Raw genomic sequence first — 15,411 nt, 5'->3', positions numbered from 1 at the left:
GGAATCTAGATTTCTCCCAGTGTCTCTGTTTCATAACCGTAGGGCTTGACCTTCTGTTTTTTTGGACACTGGACATCAGAACAGGCTGCCACTGAGCAATGAGGTGGGATATCCCAGTATAGTGTTTGAAAAGGATCCACAAGTTTCAGGGGCAGACATTTTAGTAGGGCAATCATAGGACTGTGATGGGGCTAAGAGAAGCTTACAATATCTCATGTGAGAGATGGCACAACACAGCGGAAATAGCGAAGGATGGAAACCATTAGTACAGGACTTGAAACAAGGATCTTTATTTAACCAGTGATGTCCCCTCTGAAATTTCATTCTATATTTGAACAATGAAAACAATGTAATAATAATAATGATAATGAGGTTTGATTTGGTGAGGGCAAACTATGTGCCTACCTCTGTTCTGAACATATTACATGCATGGTATAAATTAATCTTCCTAACAATAATATGTTAAATATTGATAGTATTTCCCTAATAGCTAGGTGTTATTTTTATTCTCCTTATAGTGTTTTTTCCCACAGATCTGTTGTGAGAATCAATTTAGAAATACACGGTTTTTTTTGTTTTTGTTTTTTTCTCTTTTTTGAGATGGGAGTCTCTCTCTGTCGCCCAGGCTAGAGTGCAGCGGTGCAATCTCGGCTCACTGAAAACTCTGCCTCCCAGGTTCACGCCACTGCCCTGCCTCAGCCTCCTGAGTAGCGAGTAGCGAGTAGCTGGGACTACAGGCACCCACCACTATGCTCGGCTTATTTTTTTTTTTTTTTTTTTTTTTTTGTATTTTCAGTAGAGACGGTTTCACCGTGTTAGCCAGGATGGTCTCGATCTCCTGATCTTGTGATCTGCCCGCCTCAGCCTCCCAAAGTGCTGGGATTACAGGTGTGAGCCACCGTGCCCAGCCAGAAATACAAGTTTAAAGAAAAAAGAATTGTGTAGCAAACATTATTCTAATAAAAATAAATCATATTTTGTTGCCTCCTGTGCTTGATTATGTCTATCAATCATCTGTAAACATATCTAGCTATCATTTATCTATCTATTGATACCTTCTGCCCTGATTTTCCACTGCCCCATTATGTCTACTGTCTTCCCAAACACATCTGGAACAATATTATAACACCTAAGAGCATTTTGTTAATTGTTGCAAATATGCCTTTCCGAAAGTTGTGAGTTCTGCCAGTTTATTGAGAAATCAAAATTTATAGATCTTTACACCTCCATATGCTGAACCACCTTAAGTGTTATATAAGTGTTTGAAAATGTCTTGTGGTTTGTCATATCTTACTGTATGTCAGGCACTATGCTAAGAACTTTGCATATATTGTTTGATAGAATCCTTTCTACAATATCGTAAGTTTTCACACTTAAGCATGCATCAGAATCATCCAGAGAGCTGGTTTAAACAGACTTCTGAGCCCCACCCCAAGGATTTCTGAGTCAGGAAATCTAGGGTGGGAACCTATGAATTTGCATTTCTAACATGTTTCTGGTTAATGCTGATGCTGCTTGTCCAAGGACCACACTTTGAGAATCACTGCTAAAGTCATTGCATTTGAGGAATAAGAAAATTGAATTTCTAGGAAGTTGGGTAACTAGCCATATTGGCTTGCTAGGACTGCTGTAACAAAGAACCACATACTAAGTGGTGACTTAAACAACAGAAATTTATTTTCTCACAGTCCTGGAGGCTAGAAGTCCAAGATCAAGGTCAGAGGGCTTGGCACCATGTGAGGGTGGTAAGGGGAAGATCTGTTCTGGGCCTCTTTCCTAGCTTCCAGTGATTTTTGGACAATCTTTGGCATTCCTTGGCTTGTAAAAGCATTGCCTCAATCTCTGAGTTCACGTTATTATGGTGTTCTTCCTATATGTACCTGTCTCCAATGTCACCCCTTCCTAAGGACACTAGTCTTAGGTGTCCTTAGGAACAACTGTAAAGGGCACAACTGTAAGGGCACAAGTGTAAAGACCCTATCTCCAAATAAAGTCACATTCTAAGTACTGGGGATTAGAAGTTCAACATGTGAACTTTCTATCCTAATATGAAGGCCACACAGCCAATAAGTCTTAGAGGTAGTATTGTAACCCAAGTCTGTCTGATTCCAGCGCCACCATTTGTAACCATTTCACTCATTTGACTCTCCTGGTGAATGAAATAAGTGAATACACATACAAGTGGATCAGAGAAGTTGCCAGAAAAGATACTTCAAGCACTGTGTTTATGTCAAAAGGGACAACAGGAAACCCTTCTCCATGTGCCTGCAAAGCAAAGGAGAAATATTCTTTAGCTCTGGGATTCTAATGGGCCTGATCAATGATAAGAGAGTACACGTGTAGACATGACTGTCCCTGGCCTACAGCTGCCATTAAAAGTACCCCAGCCAAGAAGTAAAACTTTTCTGTCTTACTCAGAAAGAACAATGAATGTTCAGGACCTCAAATTAGAAAGTTTCTACTTTGTCAACAACTTTCTGGGACTTTCCCTCATTGAATCAGAAGGGATGACTGGCCATTTTATCTGGCCCTGAGGTAATGCTAAAGGTAATGTCTCATGCCATGTTCTTTGCCCTGGGACAGCTATGTAGACTACTCAGGGTTGGGAGTAGAGTGGTGGTGGGAGTGGGAGAGGGGCAAGGTGGGGAAAGAGTTAGCTTGGTCAAACAGCATGGTTGCATTTTCTCCCTGACTCTTGAAGACTGAGATTTGTGGATACCATAAAAGGTTACAGCCTCTCTTTGGAAGCCACAAATAACCCTGCTTGGACTATGACAGCTCAGCAGCCCTTGGCATGCCATTACACATTTCTGCCTGGAATTCCAGCAGTGCATTTAAGCAGCTGGCCCCAAAGTATGGTCTCCACAGACCGTGTCGCAGGGGTTCTGGGTCGCTGGGGAGCCGTTCCCTCTAATTAGTCAATGCCCAGAGACAGAGCTTGATCTAATGAAATTACATACTTTCTGGAGTGATTAATAAACATGGTCTATTTCTCCATATGGGATGAATATTCTTAAATGAAAGGAATGTGAGTATGTGGGGGTGCAGTCATGTAAAGCTCCACCTCTGCCTAGCAATGGCTAAAACTCCATGACCTTGGCATAGAGATTGTAAGGAAAGACAGTCCTTAAAAATAGAGGTAAACCACACACACACGCATACATGTACACACAAGAGTACACGTAAGTCCTGGTAAAATCTGGACAAATTCTGTAATCAAGTTAACAGTATGATACTATGTTAATTTCCTCATTTTGACACTGTACTGTGGTTATGTGTGATATTATTAATGGAGGAAGGTGAGTAAAGGGTACACAGGAATTTTGCACTATTTTTGCAACTTATTATGAGTCTTAAACAACTTTAAAAAGCATTGCCATAGTAATAAAAAGTATTACTGAAATTACAACACTGACAAAAGCATAGGTAGAATTTTTAGTACTCTACTAACTGAACATCATAATCATTCATACGAGTCATGATGTTCAACGTTTATGAAACATTAGAACAATTTCCAAATCACATGTTAATTTTTAAAAATTTCCGGAGTGGTCTTTTTTTGGATATGGGTCTCTAACTAAATGACGTCCCTATGTGAGCCATGGTTTGACATAGAAATGGTGTAAAGCAGGTCCACTGACTCCCATGAAGTCAAGAATCATTAGGTTATTGATGTCCAGGCTTTATTGCATCCAGAGGGCAGCTGAGTACTGACCTCGTGGTATACCCAGGCCCACCCCTGGATGTCAGCACTTTGCACATGACTCAACACTTTCCACATGACTCAGGATCTGGAGTGCCTGCCCCTTGATGCCTCCTTGAAATTTCACAGCCAACTCTGGGTCACTCTAAAGCAGTGGTCTGGGTCACACATCCTCACACCAAGTCACATTATCTAGTCAGCTGTTGTATGGGGTTCTCAGAACCTGTGTCCACACTGCTGTCAGGAACTGATACTGTTGTGGCCACTACTGTCATGACATCATTAGATACATTTAGGATCACTAAATAGACAAGTTCTATTTATCAAAATTAGGCTATTCATGGTGTAGAAGCCTCTTGCAGCTTCTGCTGAACTAATAATTACTTTCAAAGTTTTCTAACCCTTGTAACATGGTCTGAGATACTCTTTTATTCAATAATATCCATACTCAGTCAAATTACTCTATGTCATAAAATCTATTTAATTATTGTCATTGTGACGCCTATTTGACAATTAACTTGAACTAAGGAGTGCATATTAGAAATTATATTAGAAATTAATTATATAGTTTCTCACAGTTACTAGTTTACTATTTATTTACCTGAAAGCATTTCACTATATTACCAACTAGTTCGTTTTTTTTAGGTGCACATTAACTAAATATCAGCTCTGCTTGAAACCAGAACGTCATACTGTTCAGGCTAGTGAGCTCTCAGTCACAGGAAATATTTGCAAGGAATATATCCAGACACTTTTGTAGTGTTACTATAGAAGGAATTTTAGGAAACATGTCTGCTTGCATGAGTATTCAATAAATGTCTATTAAATCCATGAATCAATAAATCAATCAATAAATGAATGCTTAAGATAATTTTTTTTTTTTTTGAGATGGAGTCTCACTCTGTCATCCAGGCTGAAGTGTGGTGGCACGATCTCGGCTCACTGCAACCTCCGCCTCCCGCGTTCAAGCAATTCTTCCTCAGCCACCAAAGTAGCTGGGATTACAGACACGCACCACCATGCCCAGATAAGTTTTTTGTATTTTTGATAGAGACGGGGTTTCACCATGATGGCCAAGCTGGTTTCAAACTCCTGACCTCAAGTGATCCTCCCATCTCGGCCTCCCAAAGTGCTAGGATTACAGGCATTAGCCACCATGCCCAGCCAAGATAAATATTTTAAATTTCTTCTGACCTTGCTATTCAAAGATGGTAGGTCTTCTGTTCAAGATGCTAGGAATTCATCTGTAAACATGACAGATAAGACCTCTACATACATGGATTTTCATTCTAGTAAATGAATAAGAGACAAAGAGAGATAAGATAATATAATATCAGATATTCATAAGAGCTAGGAAGGAAAATTGGGCTAACAGAATAAGAAAATGAGAGATTGTTTTAGATAAAAATTTGCAGATTATTTGTATCTTTGTTTGTTTGTTGTAAATAAACAGATCAGAGCATGCAACTCCAAAATTATGTGGTCTTCTTTCCAACACATGAGATGGACAAATCTTGCTTTCAGTACTGTTTCTATTATGAAACTACACTGTGGACTTTTATTTTAACATATCTGGCATATTCTCCTTGCTCTCTTCAATGCCAAGGAAATGTTGTTCTTTGAGTTGAGTGAGTCTTATAAATAAGAGAATTCAGTAGTCTAGAGTCTTGGACCAGGCTCCCTGGAAAACAACTAACATGAAGTTTATGTGCTAATGTTTGGGAGGTGCAATCACAAGACAGTAAGCACAAAGGAATAAGGGAAGGGCAAGGAATAAAGGCAAATACATGGTATTTATACTTTAATAAACTGGTCACCACTTTATAAGAAAACATATCTGATTGCTGATAAATACAGGGTTTTCCTGGACATGCCATAAAGAATGGCCACACCTTGGAATAGTCCAACAGAGAAAGAAGGGATCTGGAATTATCTGTTACTCCCTCCTGTCTCCTGTGTCTTTTTAGTTAAGTTTTTCCCACGAGGCAGTAACACTCCCATACCCCAGAGTTGTGTCACCTAGTTCCTCTGGATGTAGAGAAAGCAAACTCCTATGCTCAATGGTGGAGACTGCATCTTGGACTGGAAGTGGAGAGAGAAGACATAGTCTCTATCGTATTGGTTCTGTTGGCCTGAGGCTCTCACTGTGGAAGGTTCAGTTGAAATCTTATAAGAGCCCCACCCTTATTCCTGGGGAGGCGGAGGCTGATAGCACTGCCATTGATGGTGGCAGCTGGAGCTTCCTACCAAGCAAGCATCTGGGAGCTTGGCAGGCAGATATGGCCATGTGAATCTAAGAAAGCACACATGGTAGGCCCCATATGCCTCCTGAGCCCAATTTATAACCAACCAAATGGCTCCAGAGGCAGTTCCTAGAAAGGAGTTCCAGGTGTCTATTGAACAATGGCAGTCTTATATAATTAGTTTCTCAGGAAGACTGTTTTGAGAATAATGTTCTCATATGTAGACCTTTTCTGATCTGTTTATTACAAAACATTCTATCATTATTTTACGTTATCTTCATTTATCTCTAAGTTTTCCCTATACAAACCAAATTATATTAAAATATACGTTCAGTTGGCCCTATCTTCTATAATTAAAAATTATAATAATTATAATACTTATTATATTTGTAATAATATAATTAAATATTATAGAAGATAGGGCCAACTGAACATATATGCATGCCATTGACCTTAAACTATTTAAGAGAGTGTAGCAAAATGTTTAATCTGCTTCAATGTTCAGAGGCCAATCTGGTGTCATGGGGGTATGTTTTTATTGAGTTTAGTTGGCAGAGATGCCTTTGGTTTCTACAAAAACATTCAGGCAAACAACAATAACAACAATTAAAAAAAAAAAACAAAAAACTAAGACACAGAACAAGAAGACAAAAATCTAGATACCACTATTGGAAACTGGATGCTTCTGAACACTGGCATTATTAGCACCTGGCACTGAGTATAAATGAGGAAAGGAGAGATGAAAGCTCTATCTATTTAAAATCTCCATCAGCTGCCATCTCATTTCAACATAGCAGACTGAGTTCAAGTATATGTTAAGCTCTTTTAATTTCTGCTACATTACTACAATATTTTGAGAAGTGAACAAGAAGACCAATTGAAATGTGAATACAAGAACAGAGAAAGGGCTGTTCAGTCACAGACATGTATAATGGTGTCTGGCTTAATCTGAACTCATGTCACCTTCAACCTGCTGTCACGTGAACCCAACATATGGACAACTCAGAGAAGAGTGAAGGCATCATGGAACGTATTATTTGTTTTCATCATCTACCAAGTGATTTATGGAAGTGTTTCTCGCATGGGCTGAAATTGTGATCGATTTTATCTCTGCCCCAGTGCCTTTGGGAACCTGTGAGCCATTGGCACTCACACTCTAACCTGACCTCCTAGAATTGTTGTAAAGCTCATACCACTATTCATACAAATAACAAAAGATGATAGCAGCCCCTCCCTTGAGTGCCCAGCTAGATTGAATTCTGCCTAAGGCTATGAAGAATCCTGCCTGACAGCACATAAGCCTCGCACATCCTCCTATCCTGTCTCCCAGTTTCTTGCTGGCTCCATCCCTATCACCCATCTGCTTCCCAGCCTTAACTCCACTAACCTTCTGTTCCACCAGTTTTGTTCCTCACGCCCAAACATGTCAGTTGCACCGTAGCACAAACTTCCTATTTACAGTAATGGTTCTCAACCACCAATGTTCCTTTAAGCTACCAATGACTTTTTTTAAAATGCTATTTTCCAGGCCCCACCAACATTATTGGATCAAATCTCTAGGAGTAAAACCAAGACAGTTATTTTCATTTTTCAAAATTGTCATAGATGATTCTAAAGAACAGATATGGTGGCAAACCACTATGTTAGAGCATGAGATTTGTCTCCTTCATCATCTCTGCTGTTGCTTCTTCCATCTTCCCTTAGTCCTGCCTCTTTCTGCCTTGCCATCTGTCTGCCTTCTGGGAACAACTTTCTTCCTTGATAATTGCCCCTGAGCCATCTTTTCTGTCCAAGTCACTCGATGCCTTTATCTTAGAGTTGGCTGCTTCAAACAGCCTAGAATCTCAGAATTAGATAGAAACCAAGAGTTCCTATTTTTATCATCTTCTCTAATAAATGTTTTTAAAGACTATGCACAAGAGTCTTTGGGTTTGTAAATTTCAGTGAAAATATGTCCAACTTCATTTTTACTAACTCCTATCTGAAATTTAGCATTTCGTTCTATTATGTATAACAGAGTTGTGGTAGCAATAGCTTTCGCTTGGTCACCAATAGATACCACAGAGAGTTTCATATCAATGCAGTTATGTCAACTGTACTGAAATTCTATGAATGCTCCTTAAAGCTTCAAAAATGTAAAATTAATAGGTCTCATGCTACATCTTGTCATTTGATATTGATAGAAAAGCATACACCATTCGTATTTCAAGTATTTAAAATACTTGGATATTTTTCAAGATAGCTGCTTTTTCTTTATAAATCTGTGTATTTTAATGCATACATTTAAGAATAGTATTCTCCACAATGAAATACCACCACACACTTGCCAAAACGGCAAAAGTCAAAAAGATTGACAGAACCAAATATTAGTAAGTATGTGGAGCAATCATACATTGGTGGTGAGAGTATAAAGTGGTACTTTAAAAAGCTTCTGCACAGCAAATGATACAATCAACAAAGTGAAGAGACAACCCACAGAATGGAAGAAAATATCTGCAAGCTATACATCTGACAAGGGATATATAAGGAGCTCAAACAACTCTATAGGAAAAAATCTGGGCAAAAGATTTGAATATACATTTCTCAAAAGAAGACATACAAATGGCAAACAGCCATATGGAAAGTTGCTCAACATCACTGATCATCAGAGAAATGCTAATCAAAATTCCAATGAGATATTATATCACCCCAGTGAAAATGGCTTATATTGGAAAGAGAGGCAATAACAAATGCTGGTGAGGATGTGGAGAAAAGGAAACCTTTGTACACTGGTGGTGGGAATGTAAATTGGTACAACCATTATGGAGAATAGTTTGGAGGTTCCTCAAAAAACTGAAAATATAACTACCATATAGTCCAGGAATCCCTGTGCTGGGTATATATCCAAAAGAAAGGAAATAAGCATATCAAAGAGATATCTGCCCTCTTATGTGTGCTGCAGCACTGTTTACAATAGTTAACATTTGGAAGCAACCTAAGTGTCTATCAGCAGATGAATGGATTAAAAAAAAAGGTGGTACATATACACAATGGAGTACTATTCAGCAATAAAAAATAATGAGATCCAGTCATTTGCAACAACATGGATGGTACTGGAGAGCATTGCATTAACTGAAATAAGCCAGGCATGGAAAGATAAATATTTCATGTTCTCACTTATTTGTGAGATCTAAAAATCAAAACAATTAAATTCATGAACATAGAGAGTATAAGGATAGTTACTAGAGGCTGGGAAGGGCACGGGGGGCTTAGGGGTAAATGGAGATAATTAATGGGTATAAAATACAGAAAAAATGAGTAAGACCTACTATTTGATAGTACAATTGGGTGACTATAGTCAGTAATAACTTATTTGTACATTTTAAAATAACAGTGTAATTGGATTGTTTGTAACTCAAAGGATAAGTGATTGAGAGAATGGATACTCAACAAAAACTAAATAAAAAATAAAGTAAAGTAAAATGGTACACCATTTGAGGAAGGACTAGTGGTTTCTTACAGGATTAAATATGACTTGTCCTGTGCTCGAAGGTCTCTTAGATATTTACTTAAGGTAAATGAAAACATATGTCCACAAAAAGACTTACACAATAATGTTCATTGCAGGTTTATTCATAATAGCAAAACACTTGAAATAGCCTAGATGTCCATCAATAGAAGAATTAATAAACTATCTCTGGATTATTTATGTGATACAGTACCACTCAGGAATACAAAAATAATAAACTACTCAAACATGTAGTCATAGAGTATTAGCACGGATAAATCTCAAAAACATCATGCTGAGTGAAGGACACAGAACAGTTATTGCCTCTGGTGGTGTCAAGGTAGAGACTGACCAGGAAAGAACACAGGCAGAGCTTCTTTCACTAAGCATAGTTTTCAAGATTGATCCTTGTTGGTGCACATAGCAATAGTTCTAGTCTTTTACTGCTGAGTAGCTTTCCTTGTAGGGACATTCTATAGATTGTTTATCAGGTTTATGCCGATGGACACCTTGCCTATCATGTTTTGGGCTTTCACAAATAGGCTATTATGAAAATTCTTGTACAAGTCTTTTTTTTTAGTCCTAGAGGTTCTCACCTTTTTAAAGATGCCTTGACACTTTCATTGCACATTGGGAGGTCTGCTGGAGCATCCTTATGCACTGTCTCAGCAGCACGACCCTCTTTCAGGTTCTCAGCAACATGACCCTCTTGCAGGTTCTCAATCTTGGCATCTTTGCATTGTGTCTTTAGCAATGGATAAAATGTATACCTGATAAAGTTATTAAATAAGTTAATGAGTCAGGTAGAAACCACAACCTATCCTCAGGCCACACTACTTCTGACTAAAGCTGTCTGAATGAGGAGCTGGTACCTGATAATCTCTCTTAAGTCATTTTTTACATGTACTCTATTTAAACATTGGCTATCCTCAAGCCTGCCAAACTTAAGACTCCTCTTTCATAAAATTTCAACTACCTAAATGCGAGTCCATTCTTCAGAAGTGTACATCATTTTTAACTGTTACTCCCTAACACTTGAACCCAGAGCCCATTGTCTGGCCATCCTCTTATGAAACTTGCTTTTTACTTAGTGTTGCAATACCAAACTTATATCTTCCAGGATATCAGACCCTCCTGGTCCATCTGACCTTCATAAGAGCCTAAATATAATGAACGACATCTGAATGACTCTGTCATCCATTAAGTTTCTCTCTAGTTTTCCACGCCTTGCCCTATAACCAGGCCACCTCTATTATCTATTGCCCAAGATAGGCTAGTCTTAAAAATGGACTGATTCTAACCCTTATAAAATCTTTCCATGTGACCTTGATGGTACCCCAAGTGACTCATCAAGAAAGGGGCAATATGAATTGTTTTACATCTTCTCTAAACTTGTCAAGACTATTCTTCAGTTCTCACTTGAAAAAGATATTTCACAAAATGAAAGGATTATCCTCCTGAAATTTCCCTTTCAAATGCCCTCTCTCCTCCCTTAAAATGCTTTTTTTTTTAATCATTCTAAGCTTTCTCCAGTTTCACATTAGGCATTTTCCCATTAGGTGAGATGGTGAGCAGAGGAGAAAGTATGTGTATTGGACGCCCGTGTGAAGGTCCTCATGCTCTGCATAAGTAGAACATATTAGTTGGGAGTTTGCTCACTGCTAGACACAAAGACTGAAGGTAAAATGACATATATGAGACTGAAGATCATTTCTCTCTCAGGTAAAAGAATTTCATAGGTGAGAAATACAGGCCTGTTGTAACTATACCACAAACCCATCAGGAACCCTACACTTCTATGTTTAGTCTCTACTATCCTTAGCATGTGGCCTCTCATCTCAAGAATGACTGCCAGGGCTTCAGTTCTGACCATCTTCATTCCAGAGAGCAGGAAAGAAGCAGCATAGAGGCCCTTCCCAGCTCTGTCAGCTCTTTAAGAATCCTCCGTATCACCTTTTTGCTTACATCTCTTCAGGCAATAATTAGTCACATGACCACACCAAAATGCAAAGGAATTTGGAAAATGTTGACTTCTAGTGGTCAGTGTTATTCTAAATAAAATTGAGATTTTTTTTTTTTCCTTAAGGAAGAAAAGGAAAACAGACAATTCAGTGGAACACAGAAGTCTCTGCCAAAGGGCAGACTCCAGAAACCAGGATTAGGCCTGTTTAACACTAACTTCATGCCCTTTCTGTATCCCTAGAGCTCTCGTGTATGTTTTCTACTTATATTCTTGGAGAATTGCTAAATAGTCTTCAAGGTGTTAATTACTACTTCTTCTTTACCCATCTTAGCTTTGCATCTCTTTCTAGCATTGCAAATATCTGGGATAATTTATTTCTCCCTCACTTAAAGTCCACCAAGGTCAAGGGCCTGTTCGAGTCATATTTTTATTCTTCCAACATAATATAGAGCCAACCCTATGATTTTGATAGGTGTTTGATAATTGATAAATGATTGTAGATCTAAAATGCATTTGTACTTCTTTGACGAGTACAATCCCTCAGTGGTAACTTACAAGGAAGAAATGGCTTTCATCTCTGCTATCCCCAAATCCATATGTTCTATTATCATTTAGGGTAGAAATAAAATGATTCCAACAGAAATGCACGTGTGATGACTTGGTAGCTCCCCAACTGGGATGGGAATTTTGCCAAACTTCGTATACTCAGTTGCTGTCAGAGTGGCAGTACCGCCTCAGTACAGCGCTGTCTACCTCTTACACCTCATTCTTAAGAGACATTTTTCTCCTCTACTGCTGAATGGTATAAAAATTTTGTGTTTGTTACACTTAGGAAAGAAGAGTGAAACCCAGAGCTGCCTTACTAATGCCATTACAGTAGATTACAAGGTGAGAGTGTTTATGTAGCTTTTTGTAACACACAACTCACTCATAACACTATCTGAAGATTGCAAAAGGAAAACATTAATGGCAGGAAATGCTGGAGTAAAAATATTCTCTATGCTTTGGGTCACATTATGGAAAGACATATTTTATAAGGACAGTATTACACTGGGTGTTTGCTGTTGCTTGCAAAGTAGTGTGAGTTTGTTTAGAAGTTAACTCTTACCATGCCCCAGAAAAAAAGGTGGTGGAAATGAAGTAGACCCCACTAATAATAATAATAATAATAATAATAATAATAATAATAATCAGCTGGAGCACAGAGGTCAGTCACCCTTCTGACCTCTGTGACTAAGTGTTACTGAAGGGTAAAGATCCAGACTACATAGGCTTTGCTTTTCTGTAGCCCCCGACTTCCAAGTTGGCAAAGATACCACTCTCCCAGCTAAAGAGCCTTCACAGGACAGTGCTCAGGATGGAGAGGTGTGACTGGGACAATGGTAAGCAATGAATGAGCCAGGGACTGGAGATACTGATTCTGGAGAAGAGGGGCCTAAGATGACATGGTAGCGAAGGAGAGGAAAAAGATTTGTTTTTAATTAACTTAAGGGGTAGGAACAAAATGATGAAGGAAAGAAACCTATAGAAGACAAACTCTGTCTCAGTAAAAGGAATAACTAAAGATCTGAGCATACCCAAAGAAGTACAGTAGGGAGCAAGTTTCCTGTGACCAGAGAAATTCAGCCAGAAAATAGATGTCTATTTGGAGAAAATCATCAAAGAGGAGGCACTGGCAAAAACATCTAATTCTGGCGAAATCCCCCATTATTTTGCCACACTATTGCAATAGATGCCTAACAAATCTCCCCACTTTAACCCTTGCCTCTCTACAATAAATTTTCTATAGGAGCCTGAATGATCCTTCTAGAAGTAAATTAGATCACAAGATTGCTCTTCTTAAAATCTAAAACTCTTCTATGGATTCTCACTGCACTGCATGTGACAAGCAAAGTCCACATAATGTTCTAAAGAATCTATAAAGTATGTCCTTTTGCCACTGTTCTAAACTCATCTCTCCTTCCTCTTTCCTTGTATCATTCTACTCCAGCCACATTGGACATCTTGTTCTAACTCAAATAGATCGGGTATGCTCCCACGGCCAGGCCTCTGCCCTTACTCTTCCCTCTACCTGGAAAGTTCTCCCACAGATATCCCCTACTAGGTTGGGTCTGTCACCAGCTACTTTTCTCTTCTCAGCTATCACCTTCTCAGGAAATTTTCACAGACTCCCCCAACCCTTGTACCTGCATCCTCTCTCCTTGCTTTATTGCTTTTCATAACACTTACCACTATCCAACATACTATATTTTTTAATTGTTAATTTATTTTCTCCCTTTGCCTCCAGAATACAAGCTTCAGGAGTGTGAGAGTTTTCTGTATTTTGATTACAAGGTCTATCCACAGTACCTAGAAGAATGTCAATACCTGGCATAAGATAAGTACTCACGAAGTAAGTGTTGAATGAATAAATTATGCTTCTCAACGACAAAATTCTGGACTTTAGGAAATTAGGCTGTAGGCTAAGAAGAGCCACTGAATGGGTTTAAATGGGGTCATGCTATTATGTCTAAGATGACTTCTCCAACAGAATCAGGAAGACAGGATTAGAATTCTAGGCCATGCAGTTAAAAAGAAACCACAGCAACAATTAACAACAGTCTAGGCAGGAGGCAAAGAGGGCAAGAGGGATGTGCACTGAAGAGATGTTTTGGGATGTCTAACTGGCCACAGAAATTTCATTTGGTATGCTTAGTCTTATCTGCATGAAGCTATTCAGTTGCCTGAGAGCCCTGTCTCAGCTGGGCCCCAAACTTCATCACTGCATGGCCACATGGTCAATGCTTTCCTTTCCAACATAGTGAGAGGGGGAGTAAGAATGTTTTCCTTGGCAGTCATAGCCCCAAATCAGGATCAATAGGATCAAATCCAGCCAGAGCCCTGCTCCATAACAGACCGGACATTTGGTGTGTGAACAGACAGCCCAGATACCCACCCCCAGTTTCCATTACAAAAATAATAAAAGTTTGGGGGAAATGAGATTGGAAAACCAAAGTAAGTAGAAGACTCAAGACATCCTCCTATTTGTTTTTCTTTTGTTTCTAGGCCCAGAGCCAGGAAGGCCCTCTTCCCAATGGTTGCCTGGTTACAGACTTAGATGTTCGCCAGGGTAACATCTGGAATAAAGGTGGGTGGGCACGGAGCCAGGGCCTGCTCAACTTGAGTGGGATCAGGGAAAGAAAGGAAAATAGAATTTTTTTCCCAATTACTGCCCAACCTTGAGGACAAAGGAAGGAAATATTTGAGATAAACAGAAAATATGTTAAAAGGTTTTCTTTTAAAGGGTTATTACAACTGATTAACATAGCAAAGGTATAGAAGGTATGGGAGAACTTTGGAAGTTATGGGCATTTTAATAAGCTGTTTTGTGGACTGGGCATTGTTATCCATGACTCTGAGTAACTCTAGAATTTGTGTAATTTAATATTATTCTTGAGCATAGGCTGGTTCAGTGTAAAGAGGAACTACATTCAAATATCTAATAATAATAATAGTAATAATAAACATTTAAGTGTTTACCATATTCCACTGAGGGTTCTACATGAATTATCTCATTTACTCCTTGCAACTCCTTGTTATAAGACTGAGCCTTAGATATGGTAAGAAATTTTCTACTGAAAAGCTCATATTTACCTGGCAGACTGATTTTAGAACCTGCTTTCTTCTGCACTCTCCTCTCCTTCCTCTCAGAAATTACCTCCATCTTCAGTGACCATACCCAATCATACCCCATTTCTCCCATAAACTGGGGAAATGGTTCAACACCCTGGTTAAGAGCCTGGATATAGATTTCCTCAGTTCAAATCACAGCTTGGTATTACCTTGAGCAAATAACTTATCCTGAACCTCATGTTCCTAATGTATAAACGGGGTTCATAATAGTGTTTATTTCACGAGATTGTTGAAAGAGCACTTAGCACACTGTAATAGTAAATATTTAATAGATATTTAGCTGTTGATACAATTGTTGGTATAATTTACATTCTTGATTCTCCAATTGTGGATACTTTCAGTG

At 38.8% G+C, this 15,411-nt stretch overlaps 1 protein-coding gene across 3 annotated transcripts in view; it reads right to left on the bottom strand.

Annotated features, from left to right (window-relative positions):
• Positions 1-15,411, bottom strand: part of DHX35 (DEAH-box helicase 35) — a 782,267-nt gene that overhangs the window by 20,349 nt on the left and 746,507 nt on the right. For 2 of the 3 annotated variants that reach the window (XR_010132262.1, XR_010132260.1), the window contains one exon: positions 10,030-10,203. The exons of the other annotated variant lie outside the window; for it this stretch is intronic. The gene's annotated coding sequence lies outside the window, so the exon portion shown is untranslated. The remainder of the gene's footprint in view (positions 1-10,029; positions 10,204-15,411) is intronic. 3 annotated transcript variants of the gene reach the window in all.

The sequence above is a fragment of the Gorilla gorilla genome, chromosome 21, assembly GCF_029281585.2.
Source record: "Gorilla gorilla gorilla isolate KB3781 chromosome 21, NHGRI_mGorGor1-v2.1_pri, whole genome shotgun sequence".
In the NCBI taxonomy this organism is placed as follows: Eukaryota; Metazoa; Chordata; class Mammalia; order Primates; family Hominidae; genus Gorilla; species Gorilla gorilla.
Note: the sequence above shows the minus strand (reverse complement) of the source record. Positions and strands in the feature narration are given on the sequence as shown.